Here is a 24,541-nt window from a genome sequence, read left to right as displayed (position 1 = left end):
CATTATGGATCGGATCTACAAAGACACTAAATACTTCCTAACAGGCAGAAAATAGTTAAAATTGTGCTTCATTTTCTTGAGACATTTCAGGTTGTTCATATTTGTTCAGGTTATTCACATTCTATTGTTACAGGATAGTTTGTAAATGTAAATATTTTCATAATTTAATGTTATTTTTGGCACTAAAACAAAGACAAAAAAATTGAAGTTGTCATTATTTATAGGCATAATGTAATATTATTTTTCTCACATCAAAGCAAGAAGAAAATATGGAGTCATTATTTTTTGTCGGTTCTTCTGCTGTTATTATTTGACTGTAGATCATGTTGGTCTGTATGTGGAACTAGAACTAAAATGAGTTCCACAGCCATGACTGTGGAATTTTTGCACTTTGAAAATTCATCCCAGGGGCCAGATTGGAATCTTTGGCGGGCCGCATTTGGCCCCCGGGACACATGTTTGAGACCCCTGATTTAAGGGGAACGGAAATCTTCAACAAAATGTAGAACAAACATAAAAAGTCAGTGTATCTGTGTTAAAAGGGTCCATCTGTGGAGTAATCTGGACCAGAACTTTAAAATGTCTGCTTCAGTTTGTGCATTTAAAAGGATGTATGAATCCACTATAATAACAAAATACAGGACATTATCTGAATAAGTGAATATCTAGTAGAGATCGGCCGATATGGGTTTTTCAAGGCTGATACCGATACCGATTATTAGTAGTTAGAGGAGGCCGATAACCGATATTTGGAGCCGATATTCATTTGCAGTAAAAGTGTAAAAAAATGTCGCAAAAATTTTTGAATAATGCAAACACTGAACTTCATTTAAATGCCTAAAGCATGTTTATTTAATCAAACAAATAGAAAATAATAGCTCCAGAAGTGCATGGAGTTCCTAGACATAGAAGCATCTCTTATAAAGTTGAATAAAAGCTTAAATAAATAGCTCCCTGAAATTTTTCCACAGTAAATAAAGCCAAATTTAAATATAACTATAATGACTTATCTTTGTTTTAAGTTCAAACACAACAAAAATACAGGGAGTTAACAAGCTCAGCAGCAACTCTTGCTCTGCTCAACTCATCATGCTTAACCCTTTCATGCATGAATTATGAGAGCCTTAATTAAGATTTTTTTTTTTTTAACTGAGTGTTTTATTCCTCTAGGCATTAAAAAAAAACAGCAAGATTGACATGTTTTTGAACCTCTTTTTCATGGAGATGCAAAAAGACCTTTCAGCTGGACGCAGTGCATTTAATTTTTGAAGAGAAGAAACATATTTACTAATATATATTGTCTGAAAACTATGAAATAAAAACAATTTTAATGCAGCTAATCTGATGTTTTCTCACATTTTAACATACTCTGATACTGGTCATTACTCACTTCATGGAAATAATATGCAAAAAAAGAAAACATTTGTTTAAAAAAACCTGTTAATTACAGTCTAATAACAATAACAAGCAATTGATTTACACTCAAACATGTTGGTGCCGATTAAGTTTACGAAGAACAACAAAGTTACAGTAATGGTATGAATGTCAGTGTATGACATGATGCATAACTGTCCACTGTGTTGGCTGATATGGAACTGAAACAACAAAACCCATGAATATACAAGAGAACAGGGGAGAAGAACTGTCCACTGGAGTGACCACTGCGCATGAAAGGGTTAATTTATTACAGCATTTGGGAAGCCTTAAGTTTATTTCCTTATTAAATTTTATATTTTACCATGCGATAGCAGGGACCCTGTCATTCAAAACTATGTTGCTACATTATTAATGATTAATATGACAAAAGCTACATAAAAAAGTATAATAGTGTCTATGAATGCAGTTAAATTCCTGACAGAACACAAACAGCATTTAGGGCTTTAATGAGCACACACAGGATTTAAAATGTTCCACCATGTTCAGATAAATCACTTCTGAATTTGACTCTCTCATCTTCACTTTAATTTTCAGATCATAGGACTAGAAAACTCACAGCAGCGTTAGTAGTCATGAGTTGTGGAGTTCTTCATGTAACTTTAACGCAAACACACACTATTCTCCACATTCCATACATTTTCTCCATTACTAATACATAGTCTGCAGAGCATTTAGAGCCAGACTGAACTCATGTTCTGGTAAAAGCTCATCAGACTCCACCTCAGCGTGCTTCCCGAAAACAAGTGAAGTGAGTTTTTTACGTGCTCTCTCTTAATCACACACATGCTTTCCTATCACAGACTGTTTCCATCTCCATATTCTCAGCAGTCTAATTCACACACGTCAGGAGGTAATCTGAGTTAGCAGAGCTCCCGCTAATGTTTATGCTGCTCTGACGTTCTTCTGCTGCTCACTGTAACGTTAGTAGTAGTTGTGAGATGTAGAGCACAGGGATGTTTAGTACAGTTTCAGAAGAGTTTTCTGCCTTTACCTTCGACACATGTTTTCTCTCTGGAGCTTCTCACACCAGAAAACTTTCCCTCTCCACAGTGGGTACCCCTTCCGCGTCAAACAGTGCCGCTACAGGGCTCTAACCATGTGCGTGGATTTCTAACGACTTGGGATGAGACTGTGTGTGTGTGTGTGTGTGTGTGTGTGAGTGTCTGAGGACAGCTTCCACGTCAACCAATCAGAGGGGGCGGGGTGGATAGTGCAGGAGACAGAAGGCAGGAGAGGGAGAGGCGTAGCTGCATCTGAGCCCAAATAACCCAGTTTTAAATTGATTTCTTGATATCGGCCCGTCGGATTAAAAAAAGGCAGATACCGATATACGTCAAATTTCCAAATATCGGTGCCGATAATCGGCCCGGCCGATAATCGGTTGATCTCTAATATCTAGTTATAATATAGACGAATGCATAAAGTCTTAAAGTCTGGTTCTGACCAACTCTATATGTAAAGTGTCATGAGATAACATTTGTTATGATTTGGCACTATATAAATAAAATGTGATTTGATTTGATAAAATAAGATATTATTATTATTATTATTATTATTATTATCATTATTATTATTATTATTATTATTATTATTATTATTATTATTATTATTATTATTATTATTATTTATTAATTAATTAATTAATACAGACTATCATGATTAGGAGATATTATCACATTTATTAATGATTGGATTTGTGGTAAATATTTAAAGTGCATATAAATGTTATAGTTTATGTAAAAAAACGGTTGATTATGCAAATCTGATTGTGTGTGAAGTGACTAAAATGTGTGTAAACACAACCAGAAGATACAACAAATAAAAGTCATGCACTTGTATTAAAGCTAATGCAAATATGTGCATCTTTAAAAGCGATTTAAAGTGTTCAATAGACTGTGCACATGTGACTGGATGGATCAGAGTTTTCCAGAGCCTTGGACCTGAACAGAAAAGGATCTGTCACCTTGAGTCTTTAGATGGGTTTTCAGCACATCTAAAATCAGGTGATTTGAGGATCATGTTTCTGGAGCTGGAACGTGCACAGTTAGAAGCTCTGAAAGGTACAGGGGTGCCAAACCATTCAGGAACTTAAAAACAGAGAATAAAAAGTGAAACTGGATCCTGTTAGTGACAGGAAGCCAGTCCGGGGTGATGTGGTCCCACTGCATTTTGGACCATCTGCAGAATCCTTTATTAATCCCAGAGGGAAATTATTGGAATACAACAATATAAATATATTAGAGGTCTTCAAAGTGAAACCAGACACAGTTCATTCAAATGTTTTTGTGTTACATGTATTAAGACTCTGTTCAGATTATCCATCGCTGTGTGGGCTGACAGCTAGCATTAGCTAAGATGTCTTCTTGGATTTGCTGAGCTCTTTTTTAAAAAATAAAACTTTTATGTTGTAGTGTTTAATGGAACACACCAGCATCACATATGGATAGGTTAGAAAAGGATGACAAATGTATGTCTCATCAAATTTTGTCAACAAAATGGTCTAAAATGACCCAGAAATGATGTTTCTAGTTAAATGACAACATAGCTTAAGACAAATTTAATTGTAATTCACTCACATCGTCATAGATTGTGATACTGCCTCCAAATACTGACGTTCTGTCTTTCATAAGTTTTAAATATCAATCCAATCCCCTGCTCTCTACAGTTAAATGTACCTGCTGGCATTAATATACATGTAAAACAAGATGCCAAGGAAATCAGTGGGGGGTTGTTTCTATGTATTCTGTGAGGCTTGTTATCTATATCATGTAAAATACATTTTTACTAATTCAATACTATGACAAATGTGGTAATCAGTGTCTGATACAAATTACAAAAAGCTTTTTATATCACTTCTCAAAATCTTCGCACACAACCAGCTGTGTTAATTAAAAGCTTTGGGAAATGTATCCAGATGGTATTTATTATTACCTAGTTATGTGTATTTATTATATTACAGAAATAGCCCATGTTTTGGTCATATTCCAATCAGATCTGTAAAAAATTCTAATTCCAACTTCATATCATTGACACTGATTTATTGGATCAATCCACTTCCTCTGTCTTAAAATGGGAAAATTTGTCAAAGTGGCACCAAATCCAGAATCAGATCCGGATCGAAATAATTTCAATACCTTGTGTTGACATCATCATAAAGAAGCTGTATACCAAGTTTGAAGTCAATCGGAATTGTAGTTTCAGAGTAGAAGACGATTGAAATTTTTGTAACAGACGCCAGACGACACCAGACGACACATGACGACAACAGCTTCTGGTCTGTCGGCCGGTAAGCTAAAAATAGGACCAATGGCCCTGTAGCTTACAGGCCAAATTCAAAGCTTTGGAAATAACAGAAACAGAAATAGCCCATGTTTTGGTCATATTCCAATCAGATCTGTAAAAAATTCTAATTCCAACTTGATATCATTGATACTGATGTATTGGATCAATCCACTTCCTATCTCTTATAATGGGGAAATTTTTCAAAGTCGCACCAAATCCAGAATCAGATCCAGATTGAAATAATTGCAATACCTTGTGTTGACATCATCATACAGAAGCTGTATACCAAGTTTGAAGTCAATCAGAACTGGAGTTTGGGAGAAAAAGACGATTGAAATGTTTTCCCCATAAGAGCCCATGTTAAATTTTCCCTAAGTTTCCAGATCCAGAAGAAGATCCTGATCAGCATGTGGACATTATGTTTTGGTCATCTCCCCATCAGGGCTGGACTGGAGAAATTTACACTGGATATCATTTATATTTACTGAGTTATTGCATCCATCCACTTCCTATCTCTTATAATGGGGAAATTTTTCAAAGTCTCACCAAATCCAGAATCAGACCCAGATCCAAATAATTTCACTAACTTTTGTTGACATCGTCATAAAGAAGCTGTATGCCAAGTTTGAAGTCAATCGGAATTGTAGTTTCGGAGAAGAAGACGATTGAAATTTTTGTAACAGACGATGACAACAGACGACGACAACGCCGCCGCCGGATGTCGCATGACGACAATAGCTTCCGGTCTGTCGGCCGGTAAGCTAAAAAACACAAAGTGCATAATGAATATGAACAGATATTTGATATTTTTCTTGACAGTTTTTAATACTCAGGTTTCAGTTGGAGCCAAAACTGTATTGAGCTTTGATAACAACTACGTTCATTCTACAACTATGTAGAGCCATTATAAAGTACGAAAAGTGCAAATCGTAATGTGTGACAGTATCATAAAATTGCATTTCACCATATATATTTAAATATATATGTACTGAACCAAACTGTTTCGGTACACACCTGTTCGGTTCGGTACACAGCTGTACCAAAACAGCACAGTATGTTAGAAAAAGGAAAAGAAACAAAAGATGTTGTTCGATGCAGAACTTTAAATCCACGCAAGTTCCACACGGACATATTGAAGGAGCACACAGTGACCCGAAATACGAAATAGCAGCTAATGTAAGGTTAAAAAAAAAAAAAACAACAAATATGATGTGAACCTGGAAGGAAGAGACTGAAGACCCTCCACCATCATTATGGTCCGGTTTGGGATCACTACAGGTTCAGGTTAAAGAGACGTTGATAAGACGAATGTTGTTTGGCCCCTATGCGCTACGGTAGTTCTAAAACACTTACACTAGCTCTCTCTCTCTCTCTCTCTCTCTCTCTCTCTCTCTCTCTCTCTCTCTCTCTCTCTCTCTCTCACACACACGCTGTATAATAGAGGAACAGAACCCAGGAGTTGGACGTTGAAAGTATGTAAAGTTTCACTTTCGTTTCATGCCAGCGTTAGTTACATTAGTTATGGACCGCACCCCCAGGTATATAACTGCCCACCCACCCGTGTTTTTGACAAATCGCACCCCGCACGCACAGACACAAATACACAAGGTGGCCTAAACAGTTTGTTCTCTGTCCTAAAATAAATAATTTGGTTAATTTTGTTGTCAGTGTTTCTCTTCAGTTTGTTTAAACAGAATACCAGTTTGTCCTCTTCTTAATGTTGCACTTCATGTGGAATTTTGTTGTTATTTTTCTGCAAAATGTGAACTGACAGAACTGTGATTAGATTTTTGTTGTTTGTTCAAAACTCCCTGTCAGGGAAAAGTGTAATACTAATGTTTAAAATACATTTAGTAATATTTTAATTATTTTATTTTCTATTTGATTTATAGCAGCAGAATTATATTATTCCTGTTTTTCTATATTCTATTTTCTCCAAAAATTGGGGGAAAAATGTTGAATAATTCATAATAAATGCATTCAAAACATTTTAAGGGGTTTTCTTCTTCCCGTATCAAACCAAAAAAAAAACGATCCGTGGCTTTCAAAACCAAAGATGTACAGAACCGAAAATTTTGTGTGCCGTTACAGGCCTAATATATACACACTCTACATTTGGGACATCTGGCAAATTTACATATTTTAGCACCAGTTGTGATTTTTATTCAAGGAGATGCAAGAGTGCTTTTGGCACTTCGGTCTTTGTTGATGCTTCCTTTTTGCACAAAGGTTCTAAGTAAAAGCCAAAAACAATCAAATATGGTAATGTGTCTTGTAATTCAGAGGTAAATACGTCAAGATGTAATAAAAAATCAGCTGTTGCATGTGGTCATTTCAAGAAATAATTTATTTGTATTGTTAATAGTTATCAGGATGAAATTAATCAAATAAATCAAATACAGGACTAACAGGAAATGACTGAGAGTTGGCACCTCTACTGTTTGTGTGCTGTGTACTTTGTACTGTGTATTGTTGTTTGGGTCTTTTTTCTGTTTAATTTCATGAGACATTTCCATCACCATTACCATGCCTCTAATTAGGGTGTGGAAAGCTTTAATTCATTTCAAGTACAACTTTTCCATCTGGAGTCTGTAAGTAAGAATCTTTTCCATTAGAAACAAATGAACATATCTGCGGGGGTTCACTCATCTGCTTTTAGAGTTTGAATATAGTTATATCTAACTGGCAGTAAAGCACTTTGGTGGTGAAAGGCTTGGTTAAGTAAAAGATTGCACAGCAGGACGTGCCCTGCAAATTTCAAATGTGCAATAACAATGAAAGCATTCTTCTTCCTGAAATTGAAGGTAAAATAAAGAAAATGGACTGTGATAGAATCTGCAAATTGCAACGAAATTATTTTCTAAAGGGCTGAACTGACTTCAACAAAGGAATATTGTGTTTCTGCATCCTATTAAAAAAGTTCAGGTTACAGAAGTTGCTCTGCAAACAACAGATGCTGGCATTGCAGATGAACTCAATTAAAACACTCTGGGTGCCTGACTACAACTGTCTGCCTTTACTTTGCTGTTGTAGACGAAGAAAACCTTATGGTGAGCATATGGGTCTGAATATTATACCGACATGCAGCCTGAGACCCCTCTCTCTTAATAAACATGATATTCAGCTCTGCATCACCATGTTCACTGAACCAGCTAAGCATTTGACGGCAGCATCAATGCATCTCCGACTCTATGAATATACGGTCTGGATTCACGCCTGGAGTGTTTCAGCTCCTTCATCTGCTAATCTTGGCATCAGCGCTAAGCGTGCTGTAACTACGGTCCATTCTTTCACTCATTCAGCCAGAGAGGAAGTCAGTCAGCTACTCAGTCATTCAGTCAGCATTGGCATTACGAGTTCTCCGGGCGCTCAGATCCGCTATCGCCTTTGCAGCCTTCATTCCCTGATGCTCACGCCTCGCATCCTCTGTGTCACAGTAAAGCTCAGCGGCCGCCCAATGGATTTCAAGCTGCCCAGGCATTCATGACCTGCACCGCCTCAGGTAATCAACGCAGTGAGACACAAGGGGGAAAAGTACGGTCAAGAGGCAGGCCCGATAATTATTTGTGGCATTTGTCTAACCTTTCATGGAAAAAAATCAAGTGAGCGGCTGCACAGACTACCTGAGCGGACGCTGTGGCACATGAGTGTGTCTATTAGGGATGTAACAATAGGAAAACTTCATATCACGGTTGTTGTGACCAGAATTATCACGGTTATCATTATTATCGCGGTATTATTGAATCTGTGCTCAAAACGTTCAGAAAGTACTAATACACTAGGGCTGTGCAATTAATCGAAATTCAATTACGATTTTGATTATTACACGCAAAGATTACAAAAATTATGTAATCGAGAAAAAACCATTATTAATTTTGAGTCGTTTTAATTCACGCGCACGCAAGCTACCATGAGCTGCTCTGCCCCGCCCCCCTCTAAGCTACTGCTGCCAGCTAGCCGGCAGGTCCACCCCAAGAGGAAAGCTGTACCTAGCGGTCTGGAAAAATGGCAGGAGAATCACAGCAGAAGTGCTTGGTAAACAAAAAAAGGCAAGTCCAATTCATTTGTATGGAATCACTTTGGGTTTGATGAAGAAGACGAAGAGCAAAAACACATCACGTGCAAAAAGTGTTTCGTAGTTGTGTCCACACCGACCGGTAACAGAACAAACCTTTGAACCATCTAAAGTTTAACCACCGCCACCTTTATCATAATCTTATGAAAAACTAAAACACATAAAAAAAACTCCGTCTACAACTTCGTCTGCAATGCAATCTTCAGTTTCCGAATCTCTTTACGCTGCAACTCCCGTATTAACCTAACCCTAACCCGTATAACCCTAACGTACGTATTGTAGATGGCTGATGTATACAGAAGGCCTGAACTGAAACCTCACAGCACACCACTGAATTTACTATGTTTCATACTACATTGAACATACTTGAATTTATAATTTGCACTTTACGTGAGCTTTTTTTTTTTTTTATTGCTACAGTTCTATGGCAAGTCTATAGCAGTTTAATTCCAGTGCACTATTTATTTACAAAAGGAAACACTTGAATTTACAGTACACTTATTTGCATTCAAAGATTTTTTTGTTTCATACAAAAGTGAACATACTTTGTTTTAATGTTTAAAAGCTTTATTTATGTTTAAAGAGTATATTTTACACTGTTTTGCAAGAAAAAAATAAACAACTTTAAGGTTAACAAATAATCGTTTTTAATAATTGTGATTTCAATTATTGCTAAAATAATCGTGATTTTTTTTTTCTATAATCGAGCAGCCCTATAATACACACACTGAAATAATTTAACCAAGTTGTATTTTTAAATAAAAATTAAAAAGAAATAAATTAATTGGCACAATGTACTTTCTGTTGGAAGAAACATTCAAATATTAACCCTTTAGGGATCTGAGCCTATTTTGTTAGTTTTTCAGTCCTTTTGATTTTATCTTTATATAATATATAAACAAATATTTACTATAGCCATGTCTGGTATCTTTTTTTTTTTCAGCACAACTTCTGCCTATTATTTTTTTCACTCTAACCTACTATATCAACACAAAAGGCCAGAAAACACAAAAAAATATATAAAATCCAATTTGAAAAATGGATATACTTTATTGCATAAATAACACAAAGACGCTTAATGAAGCTTTTCAAAGACTTTAAAAGTGAATATTGGTTCCAAATATTAGGTATATAAAATTAAAATTGTAATAAATTAAAACTATACTCAAATATTTGACATAAAAGCATATCTTTACATAGGGTTTTTTCCCCTAAAAGTGCGGTAATCAAACACGGTTATCATAATAATTAGAGTTTAAACCAGACCTGGGCATTGTAAGGCCCAGGGGCCACATGCAGCAGACAGCAGACCCTAACTGGCCCACATGAGGTCACTGGTAAATTAAAAGTCAATGCAAATACATATCATCATAATAGACGTAACCAATACAATACCACTGCTTTTATTTTGAAGGATACTGTTTTTTCACACACACTTTCTGTACTTGCATAAGGCTTTTGCACTGATTGGTTTGTTGGTCAGTTTCAGCCCATGAAGATGTCAGCTAATGGCAAAAAAAAAAAAAAAAAAAAAAAAGAAAGATTAATTCCGAATGCAGACTTTTTAACAAGACATGGACTTGCAAGTATTTCTTTTCTGAAGTCAGAGGTAAAGAAAACAAAAAGGAACTGTGATATGCAAACAAAGCTGGATGCATGTATAGTTTTTCATGTAAAGTTAATGTGGAGCTGGTTTTGCACATTTTCAAAAGTTTTTTGTGAATATTCATTAAATAGTTGTATTCTGTGCTCCACATTTTCATTTTATTATTGTGTTGTTGCATTTACTGTTTTTGTATTATAGTAAAGTATATATATAGATAGAGAGAGATACAGGGGTTGGACAAAATAATGGAAACACCTTAAAAAAATCAACAAAATATCATTTAATATGGTGTAGGTCCGCCTTTTGCGGCAATTACAGCCTCAATTCTCCGAGGTATTGATTCATACAACTTGTGAATTTTTTCCAAAGGAATTTGAAGCCATTCTTCAGTTAGAATACCCTCCAACTCTTTTAGAGACGATGGCGGTGGAAATCGACGTCTTACTTGAATCTCTAAAACTGACCATAAATGCTCAATAATGTTGAGGTCTGGGGACTGTGCCGGCCATACGAGATGCTCAACTTCATTAGAATGTTCCTCATGCCATTCTTTAACAATTCTAGCTGTATGGATTGGGGCATTATCATCTTGAGGTGAAGGTGTTTCCATTATTTTGTCCAACCCCTGTATTTAGGAGAGCTGCAAGTGTATTGATCCGGCCCTTAACAACTGTCAAAGTTTCTCATGTGGCCCCATCGGAAACTTAATTGCCCACCCCTGGTTTAAACAGTAATACTAACCGTCTGCAATTTTACCACGGTTTATCGTTATACCGGTAATCTTTACATCCCTAGTCTCTACAGTACGGGGTATCCTATGCATGAAAAGAAATGTCATTTTAACAAGAGAGTTCCAGTTTAGTTTCCTCTCATTTTCATAGAAATTGCAAAGTATCCCATTCCAATTAATGTTTTAAAGACACTATGTATTTTCTACATTAACCCATAAAGACCCAAACAACCACTGGTGACCAAAATCATCTACCAATATAAAATGTTTGATAACTTCTGAACCATTAAACCTATCAATTCACATAAATAATTGGTGTAAAATACAGTTTGTCATCTTTTCATGGTCATCAGATATGACCCATTTGGACGTTCAGAGGCTCCGTAGTGAACGTGGAAACACCGTCATCTTCTACAACATTGATTCACCAGTGAAACCCATGGAGTTGGCTCAATGACAGTGTATGGAGACACTGGGTTTATGTTCAGTTAATGAGAGATTTTGTTGAAAAAAATCACATTTTCTTCATTTTTCTCTGTTTCTGATATTATGACAATTAACTTTAACCTGAGCTTTTATGAACATCTACATGATCAGTGAATTGAATGTAGGAAAATACATGATTTTTATTGATGAAATGCAAAATATAGAGGATAATAATATAATAAATGGTGATAAATTGCTAAAGAAAGGTTAAATAGAGAGAAAAATTCATTTGGGAACTGCTGGAAAAGTAACACTGGGTCTTCATGGGTTAAAATATCTACAGAGAACTAAGATTTATAGGTCTTTTATTAGTGTTAGCATTAGCATAACTGGCAGCTATTTCATTGAAATTAAATTACGATGCTAATAAACGTCACTAAACTTAGAAGTAAAATATATGACTTTCTTAAAAAAACAAACTAACAAACATAGACTCAAAGAATAGAAATCCCTCTCAGCCGTCAGCAGTATGACATATACGGAAGTGTCATATAGAGCCATTTATAAACCATGACATGCAGCTGAAAAAAGGGGCCAATTTCCTTGTTAGTTTTATTTTTCTTTATAAATATTAACACCAGCACTGAAGTGAAGTTTGTTTGTGTTGGTTTGTTATGTTTTGTTTAATTGCTGTTGTTGCTCACTTTATTTAATAGTTAATTTTACTGTGTATTCATTTGTGTTGTCGTATATTAATGGTGGCACTCACTTAAATTTATTAATCTAATTGATTATTGACCTTATAATCAATTCATTGTAATTCATTGTATTTTAATTACCTATCAATATTTGACACCAGAAAGAACATTTTCCAATTTAAACAGATTTGGGAAGATGACTAAATCAATGAATAGACACATACATACGTTTAAACAACCAAATCCTGTTTATCACTTATATAATCTATTAAACATGTTTGTTTTGTAAATAAACTGTATTTTCAAGTACATTCCAGAAGAGCAGTATAGTGATAAATAAATATCCTTGGTCCAAAATAAACAGACCAACTGTTAAAGTGCCATAAAATATTAAGTGCCATACCATCAAAAATGATAAAGAAAAACAACAACAAACAGAAACGCTCCCTGAACAGACCTCAGCCCTCTTTCCCTTTTACTGTCTTTTCAGTGTCATAAAGCTGATGGATTGGGTTTAAATTGTCTTTGTGCAGCAGTTCATGAGTCACATGACTCTATCTGTTGCACCTTTCCTAACCCTGGTCTTCTCCGGTGGTCTACAGTTAACAGGGTTGGGGTTAGTTCCTATTACAGTCCACTGGAATCCACGACACCAGTGAGTTTGTTCATTTATCAGACGTGGACTCATCTCAGCTCTAAACAGGGCTGTGTATCGGCAAGAATCTGGCAATACGAAACAAATAAAAATACTAGGAACACGATACAATATATCACGATATATCACGATGCTGTTAACAAGGCTACGTTTACCTCCACCAAGGAAGTCATGTTTTTGCCAGCGCTGGTTTGTCTGTCTGTTTGTCTGTCCGTGTGCAAGATAAGTCAAAAAGTTATGGACGGATTTGGATGAAAATTTCAGGACATGTTGATACTGACACAAGGAACAAATGATTAAATTTTGGTGGTGATCGGGGGGGGGGGGGGGGTTGTCCACTGATCTGCCTTGGCGGAGGTCTGTGCTGTCCGAGCGCTTCTAGTTTTGTTTGTTTTGTTTCTTCTTCTAAGAGATTATTTCCTGGAAAAATGTCATTGTACCAGAAATATGCACAAATACTAAACAAATTTTTATTTGATCAGAACAGGATTTAACACTATATCACAAAACTTCCCTGTGTAAACACTAAAATTTTTACACGTAAAAAAAATAAAATTACAAGTACAACTAGAAAAGCACTCAGAGAGCCCAGACCCCCGCCAAGGCAGAGCAGTGGACCCTGTGTCATGTTTTCTTGCAATCTGTTTTATTTCTAAGGCCTTCAGTCGGATTATTTTGTCTGTTTTGTCGCATATACAGAAATTAACTGAACTGAACTGAAAAATGTTTCACCAGAGTCTAAAACACTTCATCTGCAGCTAAAACAACTGTTTTAATGTTTAATGCATCTTACGAGGTGATATTTCTCACTTGGCATTCAAACCTCATTCAGTAATTACTGAGGCAGCTGAGGGAAGGCTGGCAAAGAGGCTTGTGATCAAACAGTTGCCGCTTCAATTCCCCAGACCAACAGCTGATTTGCCCTTGAGCAAGGCACTTAACCCCTCATTTGTTCCCCTAGCGCTGATCTGCAGTGTGTGGTGTGTTCCTGCATGTTCAGTAAGTGATGGGTTGAAGGCAGAGGGTTAATTTCAGTGTGTGTTGCATGTCCGCATGTAAAAAAAATACTGTAGATCCTCGAAATTCGCAGCTTTTAGAAGGTGCATGATTTGAGACGCCAAGGCTGTCAGTCAACCATCTGGGTGTTATCTAAGTGTGTTTTTACACCTGAAAGGTTCATGTTTTTGCTGTTGTTGTATTGTACTCTTGGTTTGGTTGCTTTTGTTCTCCTGCTGCAGTTTTGGCTGTGTTCTGAACTGTTCTGCATGACAGACCTACGTCTTCATCCTGTACATCATCTGCATGTCCTGCAACTCCTTTAACACTGATGTATTATTATTATTATTATTATTATTATTATTATTATTATTATTATTATTAACAGAAGGTCATCGGCATACTGTTAAATGGAATCATTTATCAGTTCTTCCATTCATTTTCCTTTTTCAGGTTTTGGTAATGATATTAGTAATGTCCAGATCTGGATTTTTTTGTTTCTGATCCGATCCAATTTTTGGGGGGGATTACTTTTGTTGATACCGATCCAATACAGACGTTTTACAATGGAATTTTTTTTTTTTTTATCAATATCTTTTTAGTGAAGTTTTCTCAATATAATTCAAGTGCAGTGCTGAATAGTCATTAAAGAACTCTTAAGTAAGCATGGGTGTAAATTAAACGCAGCTAGCACCATTAAAAAAAAAAAAAAAAGTAGAAGTAGAAGTAGAAGTAGCAGTAGAAATAATAAGGGATCACTGTCACGATAGAAACCTGCGCAAAGAGTGAGTACGGAGTAAGCAGCATTGTTAAACTGCACCTAAAAGTCAAGCATTTACAGGGTCTGGAATGTTTTTAGGAAGGGACTCCACACTTTCTGGAATTTCCCATTTGATTGCTGAAGTGAGTATCTAATTTTCTCCAGTCTTAAGCAGGACAGAATGTCTTCTACCCACTGTGCATGAGTGGGAGGGAAAGCCTCCTCCACCTAAACAGGACCGCTCGTCTAGCCAGAAGGGCAGCAAAGGATAAAGTGCGCTGTTTTTCTGTAGGTAGCTTAACTTCACCTTCATTACAATGGAATTTTGATTTAAATTTGGAGTCATTATTTATAGTTTATTATGTTATTATTTTACTTGAGATCACAATTGGGCTGAATGTGGAACCTGAACTAAAACAAGTGTGACACCTTTGACTCTTAATAATTTTAGTCTAATTTTTACATTTTCCAAATTCATACTGTCGGACAAATTAGAACCTTATATTTTCCACCGCTGTAGTGTGTCTATGGACAGGTCCATCCAGATATTAAATGGGGGTGTGTTTGGTGCCGTGTGTTAGTGATGCAAAGCGGGTTACTTGTGGGTCAGGTTTGGGGTTAGAGCAGTGGATCCCAACCTTTTTTCACTCATGACCCCATTTTAACGTCTTAAATTACTGGTGACCCCAGACATTCAAAATGGAGACTTTTTTTTTTTTTTGCTAAAATTAATTTGATTTTGAGCATGTAATAGTTTGCTGTACTATGTTGCAAATAAACGTTAATTTTAGACAACATTTAGTCTATATAATGTATATCATTATGAACAGAGGAAGAAAAGCCAGGTGTAGATTACTGCACAAAGTTAGAATTGGATTTTCCTTGGTCAGGATATGTACGTCAGTCCAGCTGTGATTTACAAGGAGGATAATTAATACTGAACAAACAAGAACTCAAACTATGAATTATGAAAGAGCTTCAGTTTCAGAGTTTGTCATGTCTTTTGTGTATTGTGATTGTCTCTCTCAACTCACCATATATTTTTTATTAGTAAGTTTTTATTTTTTAATTTTTTTTAATCAATTACGAGAAATTTCAGGCGACCGCATTTGAATTCCAGGCGACCCCACATGGGGTCCTGACCCCAAGGTTGAAAAACACTGGGTTAGAGATTACAGACTTGTGCAATTAATGCCAAGGAACACTGAATCTCTCTTTTTTCTTTTTTTCTTTTTTAATGCAAATGTGGTTTATTTATTTATTTATTTATTTATTTATTTAATTATTTGGATGTGTCTTCAAAATCTACTTTGGATTTATTTATGGGTCACCCCCAAAAAATGTTCCAAATTATGAAAAAACATGTTTTATAAAATGTAGAAAATGTTACAACAGTACTATTTGTTTAAGTGGTGCCGCACAAGCTTAGTTTATATAAAGCAAACTGTATAGACCTTATGACACTTCACCCTGTCAAACAAACCGAGTCCTACAAGCTCTTCTGACAAATACTGCATGTGTCTCAGGAAAGCCACTGGATATTTCTGGGTCATCATAGGACACCAGCTTTTGCAGCGACTGCAGATGCTTCAGAGGTACATGTGTTAGTAATGATGACTCAAACCAGCACCTGATGTACACTTTCAGTGCAAACGGAGTGAATCTCAAAACTCCTTTCTTCTCATGTTTCATCATCTTAAACTGCTCACCTGCTGGTACCACACCTGAAGCAGATCTGAATCAGAGCCCCATATAAGGGGCTCCTCTGCTCCAGGACGGTGCTGGATCATTACTGCTACTGCTTCATCTCCACAGATCTCCCACAGCCCACCACAGATCCACACCAGTGGTTTACACTGGCTAATACAGTTATTGTGTACTCTTGTAGTAAAAAAGGATCAAACAACATCCATTGCGTTCACAAGTATCCGCAGAACCAAAATAATGTCCAACTGCAGCACCATTAAATATAGTGGAAATGGACTCAAATTTGATGTGGCAGGTTTTTTAGTCAAAAGGAACATAATTACAGTCTGTCCCATTTCAAATAACAATGTACATTTTTTTGAGACTTTTAAGCCACGTCATAACACACACACACACACACACACACACACACACACACACACTTACATATTCTTACATGGGGATTGGAATTGCTACCCTCTTTATTTTCACCAATCACCTTAAATGGCAAGAAAACAAAACCATAATTAACTTTATTACACTAGTTGCTGTGAGGAAAACATGCAAAAATGGACATGACCTATACTGTCAGTTAATCAGCTCCTAAAGTGTTTCCTCATCACACTGATTTCCAAAGGTTTCAGCTGAAACAAATTAACCTCCTAAGGCCCAGGACATGTCAGCAAAGTACAAGATTTTTTTTGTTTTCTTATTAAATAAGTGCCTATACTGGAAACACCATGATGCAACAGTTTTTTCAAATGCAGTTTTTAAAATTGTTATGGAATGTCCTTTGTGGTGGACAGTTTTCTTTTCTTTTTTTGTATAAAGTGGTGAAACTCTTGTCCACAAATGTGGACAGAAAACCCATAGCTGGGTCTGAGGAGGTTAAGGGTATACAAACTGTCGTACAACACATTATTTACCTAAACAGGTGCTATGAAAACATGTATGTCTGTCATAAATAAAATACGCTGTCTGCTCTGAAACGTAGTGAGTTCCTCCTTGAACCTCGCCTTATCCTTCCAAAATTAGTCCAATTAGTCAAACAGTCAAAACAAGGAGCAAAATGACAACAGTAAAACAGAACCTCCTCGGTTTGGGGAATAATTAGGAATGTTCACATTCAGACAGTTATCAGTCTATTATCTTTGTGTTATTTTGGCACCTTACAGCAGGGGTCTCAAACATGCCAAATGTGGCCCGCCAAAGGTTCCGGCCCGTGAGATGAATTTGTAAAGTGCAAAAATTCCACAATCAAAGCTGTGGAATTCATTTTAGTTCAGGTTCCACATACAGACCAATATGATCTACAGTCAAATAATAGCATAATAACCTACAAAAAATAATGACTCCAGATTTTCTTCTCAGTTTGATGTGAGAAAAAGAATATTACATTATGCCTATATATAATGACAGCTTCAAATTTTTGTCTTTGTTTTAGTGTAAAAAATAACATTAAATTATGAAAATATTTGCATTTACAAGCTATCCCGTAACAATAAAATGTGAATAACCTGAACAAACAACCTGAAATGCCTAAAGAAAATTCAGCACAATTTTAACAATATTCTGCCTGTTACTAAGTGTTTAGTGTCTTTGTAAATCCAATCCATAATGTGCATGTATAAATGATAAGTTAAGGCATAATATTGCTAAAATTGCACTTATATTTCTTAAGAAATTTCTTTTTTTTTAGGTTATTCACATTATTTTTAATTTGGATAGTCTCTAAAAGTAAGTATTTTCATAATTTAATTGGGTTTTTTTGCATTAAAACAAAGACAAAAATTTGGAGTTGTCATTATTTATAGGTTATTATGCTCTTATTTTACTGGTCCGACCCACTTGGGATCAAATCGGGCTGAATGTGGCCCCTGAAAGAACATGAGTTTGAGAGCCCTGCATTATAGTTTAATGATATTTTTTTTTTCTTTTTTTTTTTTTCAGGTCTGTTTTTATACTTCTAATTTATTTCTTCTTCTTCTAGTTTATTGTTTGCTCTTGTGTTCTGTTTTTTAATGTCTGTCATGCTACTGCTCTTTCAGACAAATGGTGAATTTGGGGACGGACGAGGTGTCCAATTAATGCCTGTTTTGGGATTAGAGCAGTGACTTTGAAGGGTCATGCTGCGATATAAAACTATTTTTAACTGACAAAGTCCCAGTTTTGCACAGAGCAACAGTTTTACTGACAGTTTTCACGTGTTTCTTTTCAAATCTGTCACTGAAAATGAATTCATTCCAATTAACAGTGGTTTCTCCGAGTGCTCTGGTAACAAGCTGAGGCTCATAGTGGGAGACTCGCCCCTCGGTGACCCCTAATGAGCCAGCAGCCTCCTGCCACAGGAAGCCCAAGGCACTGCACTTGTAATGAGCTGCTGTTTTGCTACAAGCCTTTCAGATGAGCCATGGAGCTGTCACTCGCACTGCAGGACATGAGCAGCTCCGGCACATGATGCAATACTTCAGCGACTTTAAGGACAATGCGTGCCTTTGGTGATGCGTTACTGTTACTGTCTGCATTCAACACTAACAGAGTGAAATCATTTATCCATTTCATCTTCAACACTCAAGAAGCCTTTCTGGAAAGAAGTTGTTTGTGTTTTTGAGTTGAAAAAGATCTAAAAAAAAAAAAAAAAACAAAACTGCAGCTCTGTTGTTATTCAGACGTGTTGATTGCTGTTCTTGTTATATTCAGAGAACAAAGCAAGTCTGTTACGGAGAATTAACTGGAACAAAATGTCAGTATGAGTCGGGAATACATTGGATCATACTGTTGCAAAATATCAGTATGAGTATTAAAACATGCAGGTTTTCTAATTGGACTCCTTTGCTAATGTAAGTCACTAGAGGCAGTACTATGACGGCACACACATATGGAACTGAGATAGAAAATAAAATACTCAAGCTAAGACTCTGTGAACTTCTCTCTATATCCCCTCATATCAGTCAGAACACAGCGTTATAAAAACAGCTTTGTTCCTGTCGCCGTCACTGAGTTCAATAAGAAATAGTGACATTGCACTTTATTAACTTATTTTAGTGATATATTCTATTTCTTTTCTCTATTTATTATTAATGTGACTTCAAATTTTTTAATTTTATGTTCTTATCCTGATTTTTATCCCAGACTGTTTTTATCTTCTCTGGGTTTTTATTGTGTTTTATTGCATCTTGTTTTTATTTATTTGATCTTATTCATTTATTTTATGCTTTTACTTATCCATGCTGCTATACTGATGAATGGTGGAACACTGAGCACTTTTCATCCTGTCCGTAAGCTCAATCAAGTACCTGCCTAACAGGTTCAATGTATATTTTGTTGTGATGCCAAAAGCAATCACCTCGTCTGCAAAACAAATCTACCCACGGGTACAAATAAAGGAACCTTGAACCTTGAACTTTGAGTCGGCAGATTCTTTGAAACTAACACCACGATGCAGGTAAAAAAATACATACCTCCTGCTTTTTCCCTTTTAACAGGTATGGGTGCACACACTCACACATTCCCAAATGGGTAAAACAGTCACTGGAGCAGTTTCCACCGACTGTCTGGTTTATCTTACAGTCCATCAAATATCACAGAACTTCTCTGTTGTGAAAACATAGTTACTGTGAAGAACGTCTGATCCCCACCCCTACTGAGATCAGACCCAACAGGTTAAGAAGTCATCATTTTTGTGGATTATCTGTCTTTTAAGGCTGAAGGTTTGCAGATGCACATCTCTATTACTTGTTGTTTTATTACGGCTAAAAACACATTCAGGTACAAACAGCCCCAACAGGTCATTTATAAATACGCCGCTCTACAGTTTCTTAGATAATATCTGCCAAAGACATAAATGTGCTCAATCTGAATCAGAAAACAAATGACTAGTGCTGGTTAGTTCATGTTTTCAATATATATATATAATATACATGTTGATTTATGTGCATTTATACAATAGATGTATAAATATTCCACTAGAAAGAACCTGAAAAGTGAATGTTTTGAGGTTGATCTGGTAGCTCTGACACAAGCATTAATATTAAATAAAACTAATTCTCTTATTTATTCACAGAATTTCACATTTTGGCCCAAGACTGTATCTGTGAAACTCCAACCAACTAACACTTCTGACTTAATTTTTCTTTATTAATGACTCAAATTTGGTAAAGTTTAACTACTTTTATTCTGGAAGCATTTTATGTGTAGACCAGTGACATTTGCTGAATGCATTACAAAAAACCTGAAACGTCCAGCAAATCCTCATGCATTAACCCTTTCATGCATGAATTTTAAGAACCTTAATCAAGATTGTATTCTAAACATTTAGGCATGAAAAAACAAAACAAAAAAAAACTATGCGACTGATTTTTTATGATCCTTTCTTTCATGGAGTTACCAAAATGTCCACTCAGCTGGACACCATGTATTTAATGTTAGAAGCAAAGAAACATGTATTTACTCATATACTGTGAGAAAACTATGAAATAAATGCTAATAATCTGATGTTTTCTCACATTTTAACATACCTGCATGGATATAATATGCAAAAAGAAAAACTTTTTGTCTAACAATTCACAATTTTTTACACTCAAACATGTTCGTGCAGATAAGGTTTATCTAGAACAGCAAAGTTACAGTAATGGTATGAAATGCAGTTTATGAGATGATGCATAAGTGTCCACTGTGTAAGCTGATATGGAACTAAAACAACAAAACCCATGAATATACAAGAGAACACCTTTGAACAGCTGTCCACTGTGGTGACCACTGTGCATGAAAGGGTTAAACTCATACCTGAAGGTCTTATAATTAACCCTTTCATGCATAGTGGTCACTACAGTGGACAGTTCTTCTCCAGCTGTTCTCTTATATATTCATGGGTTTTGTTGTTTTAGTTCCATATCAGCCAACACAGTGGACACTTACTGTATGCGCCATCCCATAATACACTAACATTCATACCATTACTGTAACTTTGCTGTTCTTGATAAACCGGATCTGCAGTGACATGTTTGAGTGTAAATCAACTGCTCATAAAAATTGCAAATATGATAAAATTTGAGAAAATATCATCATCATTAGCTGCATTAAAACTGTTTTTATTTACTAGTTTTCACACACTATACCACTTTCTGATATTGCATTTTAAACACATGGTTCTTTGCTTCAAAAATCAAACACATGGTGTCCAGCTAAGTGGATATTTTTGGAACTCCATGAAAAATAGGTTCATTAAAAAAAAATTCAATTGCATTGTTTTTTCGTGCCTAAAAAGGAATAAAAACACTCAGGAAAAAAATCTTGACTAAGGTTCTCATAATTCATGCATGAAAAGGTTAATAATCTACATAATGATAACCACCGCATAACTGTTATATCAGATCTCACAGATACTCAAGTAGCACTATCTCCTGCTGTGTCCTTGTTGTCTTCAATGGAGCAACAATAATAGGAATTCAGTTCGATAGATAGATAGATAGATAGATAGATAGATAGATAGATAGATAGATAGATAGATAGATAGATAGATAGATAGATAGATAGATAGATAGATAGATAGATAGATACTTTATTGATCCCGAGGGAACTTCAAGTAACCTTAAATAGCAAAAAAATAAAACTATAATTAACTTTATTACACTAGTTGCTGTGAAGAAAACATGCAAAAATGATCATGACATACATATTGTCAGTGAATCAGCTTCTGAAGTGTTCCCTCATCATACTGATTTCCAAAGGTTTCAGCCGCAACAAATTAAGGGTATACAAACTGTACAACAACACATTATTTCCCTAAAAAGGTGCTGTGAAACCTGTAATTCTGTCATGAATAAAATACCCTGTCTGCTCTTTTTGGTAAAGCTGAACTACTTTTACATGCAGACCAGTGGTATTTACCGAATGCATCACAAAAAAACAACAAACTGACACATCCAGCAAATCCTCATGCGTTAAACTCATACCTGAATGTCTTATAATTAATAATCTACATCATGATCACCACCGTATAACTGTCGTATTTGAGTTCCCTGTGCCATCTAAGCCTATAAGTTCAGTTACTTTGGAGCTGTAGATCTCACAGATACCCAAGTAGCACTATCTCCTGCTGTTTCCTTGTTTTCTTCAATGGAGCAACAATAATCTGAATTCAGTTCTGACACACTTCACATCAGCTCCACTCTGTGTGACTGTGCTGCTGGGGTGGACAGAAATTACACTGGTGTTGTCTGAGTGTGACTTATTGCATTTGTGATTTTATCAGACATGCTGTGACGCCTGTGCAATGGGGGGGGGGGGGGCTTTTAAATGTGCACAAACTTATGACTCGGTCTCCATCTGTGAACGATAAGAACCAGAACGGAGGAGCTGCTGGTGCTGGTGCTGATGCTGATGGTGATACTGGTGCTGATGCTGGTGCTGATGCTGGTGTTGGTGGAGTTATCAGTCTACCCACGTGGCCTTAACTGTGACTCCTACAGCAACCATCACCTCAACTCACTGTCAAGCCTGCCAACATCCCCCCCCAAAAAAACCCAAACCACCCCATCACACTCACCTCCACATCAGCGGACGCGGCGGGGGTCCGGACGCAGCTGTCAGCGGGGGTGGGGGGGTACGGAGGATGCAGGACACGGCTGCTTTCTCCTCCTTCTCCGTGTGCCTTTGCGTCTTCTCTCGGTTAGAATAGCTCGGACACCGGCTCCGACGCGTTTCACGATCCCGATGACAAAGCCCCTGCATGCACGGCAGGCGCCGCTGGAGCCGTCTGCGGCGGCGGACGGATGCGGTCCGCTTCCCCGCGTGTGCGTGTCTGCCTTTGTGTCCGCGTGCAGTTCAGGCTGGAGACAAACTTTGACAATTTCAAGGGTCGTTTGTAACCGTCGAGATCGCCGCTCTATCCCTGAAGGTAGCCGGAGTCCTGCCGCTGCGCTCCGCTCCGCTCCTCTCTGCTCTCCTCCTCTGCTCCTCCCGGCAGCGGGCGGACAGGAGGGCGGTGCGACGGGAGTCGTGCGCTCCAGCGGTGCATGCGTGGCACGGACGGACGGTCAGAGCCCGGGATCCACCTGTCACACTGGACTACGGTTTATTCGAGGGTTTTTTGTTCGTTTGTTCGTTTGTTTTTAAAAATGATCTGCTTCAGAGATTAAATGTGCTAAATGTCACGTATTTTAATAAGATTAAGTGGAAAACAAATGACAAAAGTGCTGGTTTGCTGATGTTTTAGAGGTAAATGAGAAAGTGTTATTCCACATGTATATTGGTTTATGCACATTTATACAATAGATGTAAAAATGTTCCTCTACACTGTAAAAAATGACTAGAATTAACACCAAAAAGTTGTAAAATTGCAACATTAAAAAAAACTGTAAATGACAATACAACGCAAAGTTGTTTATTTGAAAAGATTTTTGTGTCAACAATTGAATCAAATATAGCTGTAGTTTTAACAGGAAGAGTATGTGAACAAAACCAGATCTGTATGAAGAAATGATGGATTTCTATTGTTTTTAGAAAATAAAACTGTACATTGAAATACAGTGTGGTGCCGTTTAAATTGCAAAGACCATAATGTTGAAATAACGACATATATATATATATACATATATATATATATATATATATATATATATATATATATATATATATATATATATTAGGGGTGGGCAACTTAACGCGTTATTACCGCGTTAACGCATTCATTAAATAACGCCGACAATTTTTTTTTTATCTCACGTTAACGCCGTTTTATTATTGTTCTGACTGTCCATATGTCAAAGTGTCCATGGAAGACACTGAACCCTAAACTGGTCCCAGTTGGACCTGGTGGTTTTGGAAAGAGCTTTGGACACCATGAAAGTGTAGAAAATGTACTAAGTAAGTGCAGTCCACTTATCAGTTCAATCTACATGTTTAAAATGTTATATCTACATGTTACTCCGTAAATATGTTTACAGTTGGACGTGTTTTTCATAGTATTGTTCTGGTAACCACAGCTGCCAGTTTTTTTTTTCCGTAAAAACAAGATTTTTTTTACAGTGATTATTTCAAGCAAGTCTTAGTTGATTTATACATACGGACTCTTATTTTGAAACTCATGCTTTTATTTTGCCGGTCCACACACCGGTGCTGTGCGGCTGAGAGGAGAAAACCGGCGAACTTTACAAGTAATGTTGATGTTTAAGCTAATTTGTTTATGCT

General features: G+C 36.5%; 1 protein-coding gene across 1 annotated transcript in view; it reads right to left on the bottom strand.

Moving 5' to 3' along the window:
• mgat4c (mgat4 family member C) overlaps positions 1–23,155 on the bottom strand; it is a 403,556-nt gene extending 380,401 nt beyond the window's left edge. The window contains exon 1 of the mRNA XM_030137383.1: positions 22,899–23,155. The gene's annotated coding sequence lies outside the window, so the exon portion shown is untranslated. The remainder of the gene's footprint in view (positions 1–22,898) is intronic.
• Positions 23,156–24,541: the final 1,386 nt, after the last annotated feature.

Source organism: Sphaeramia orbicularis, chromosome 6, assembly GCF_902148855.1.
Source record: "Sphaeramia orbicularis chromosome 6, fSphaOr1.1, whole genome shotgun sequence".
In the NCBI taxonomy this organism is placed as follows: Eukaryota; Metazoa; Chordata; class Actinopteri; order Kurtiformes; family Apogonidae; genus Sphaeramia; species Sphaeramia orbicularis.
The sequence above is the reverse complement of the archived record's forward strand: the minus strand, read 5'-3'. Positions and strand labels throughout refer to the sequence as shown.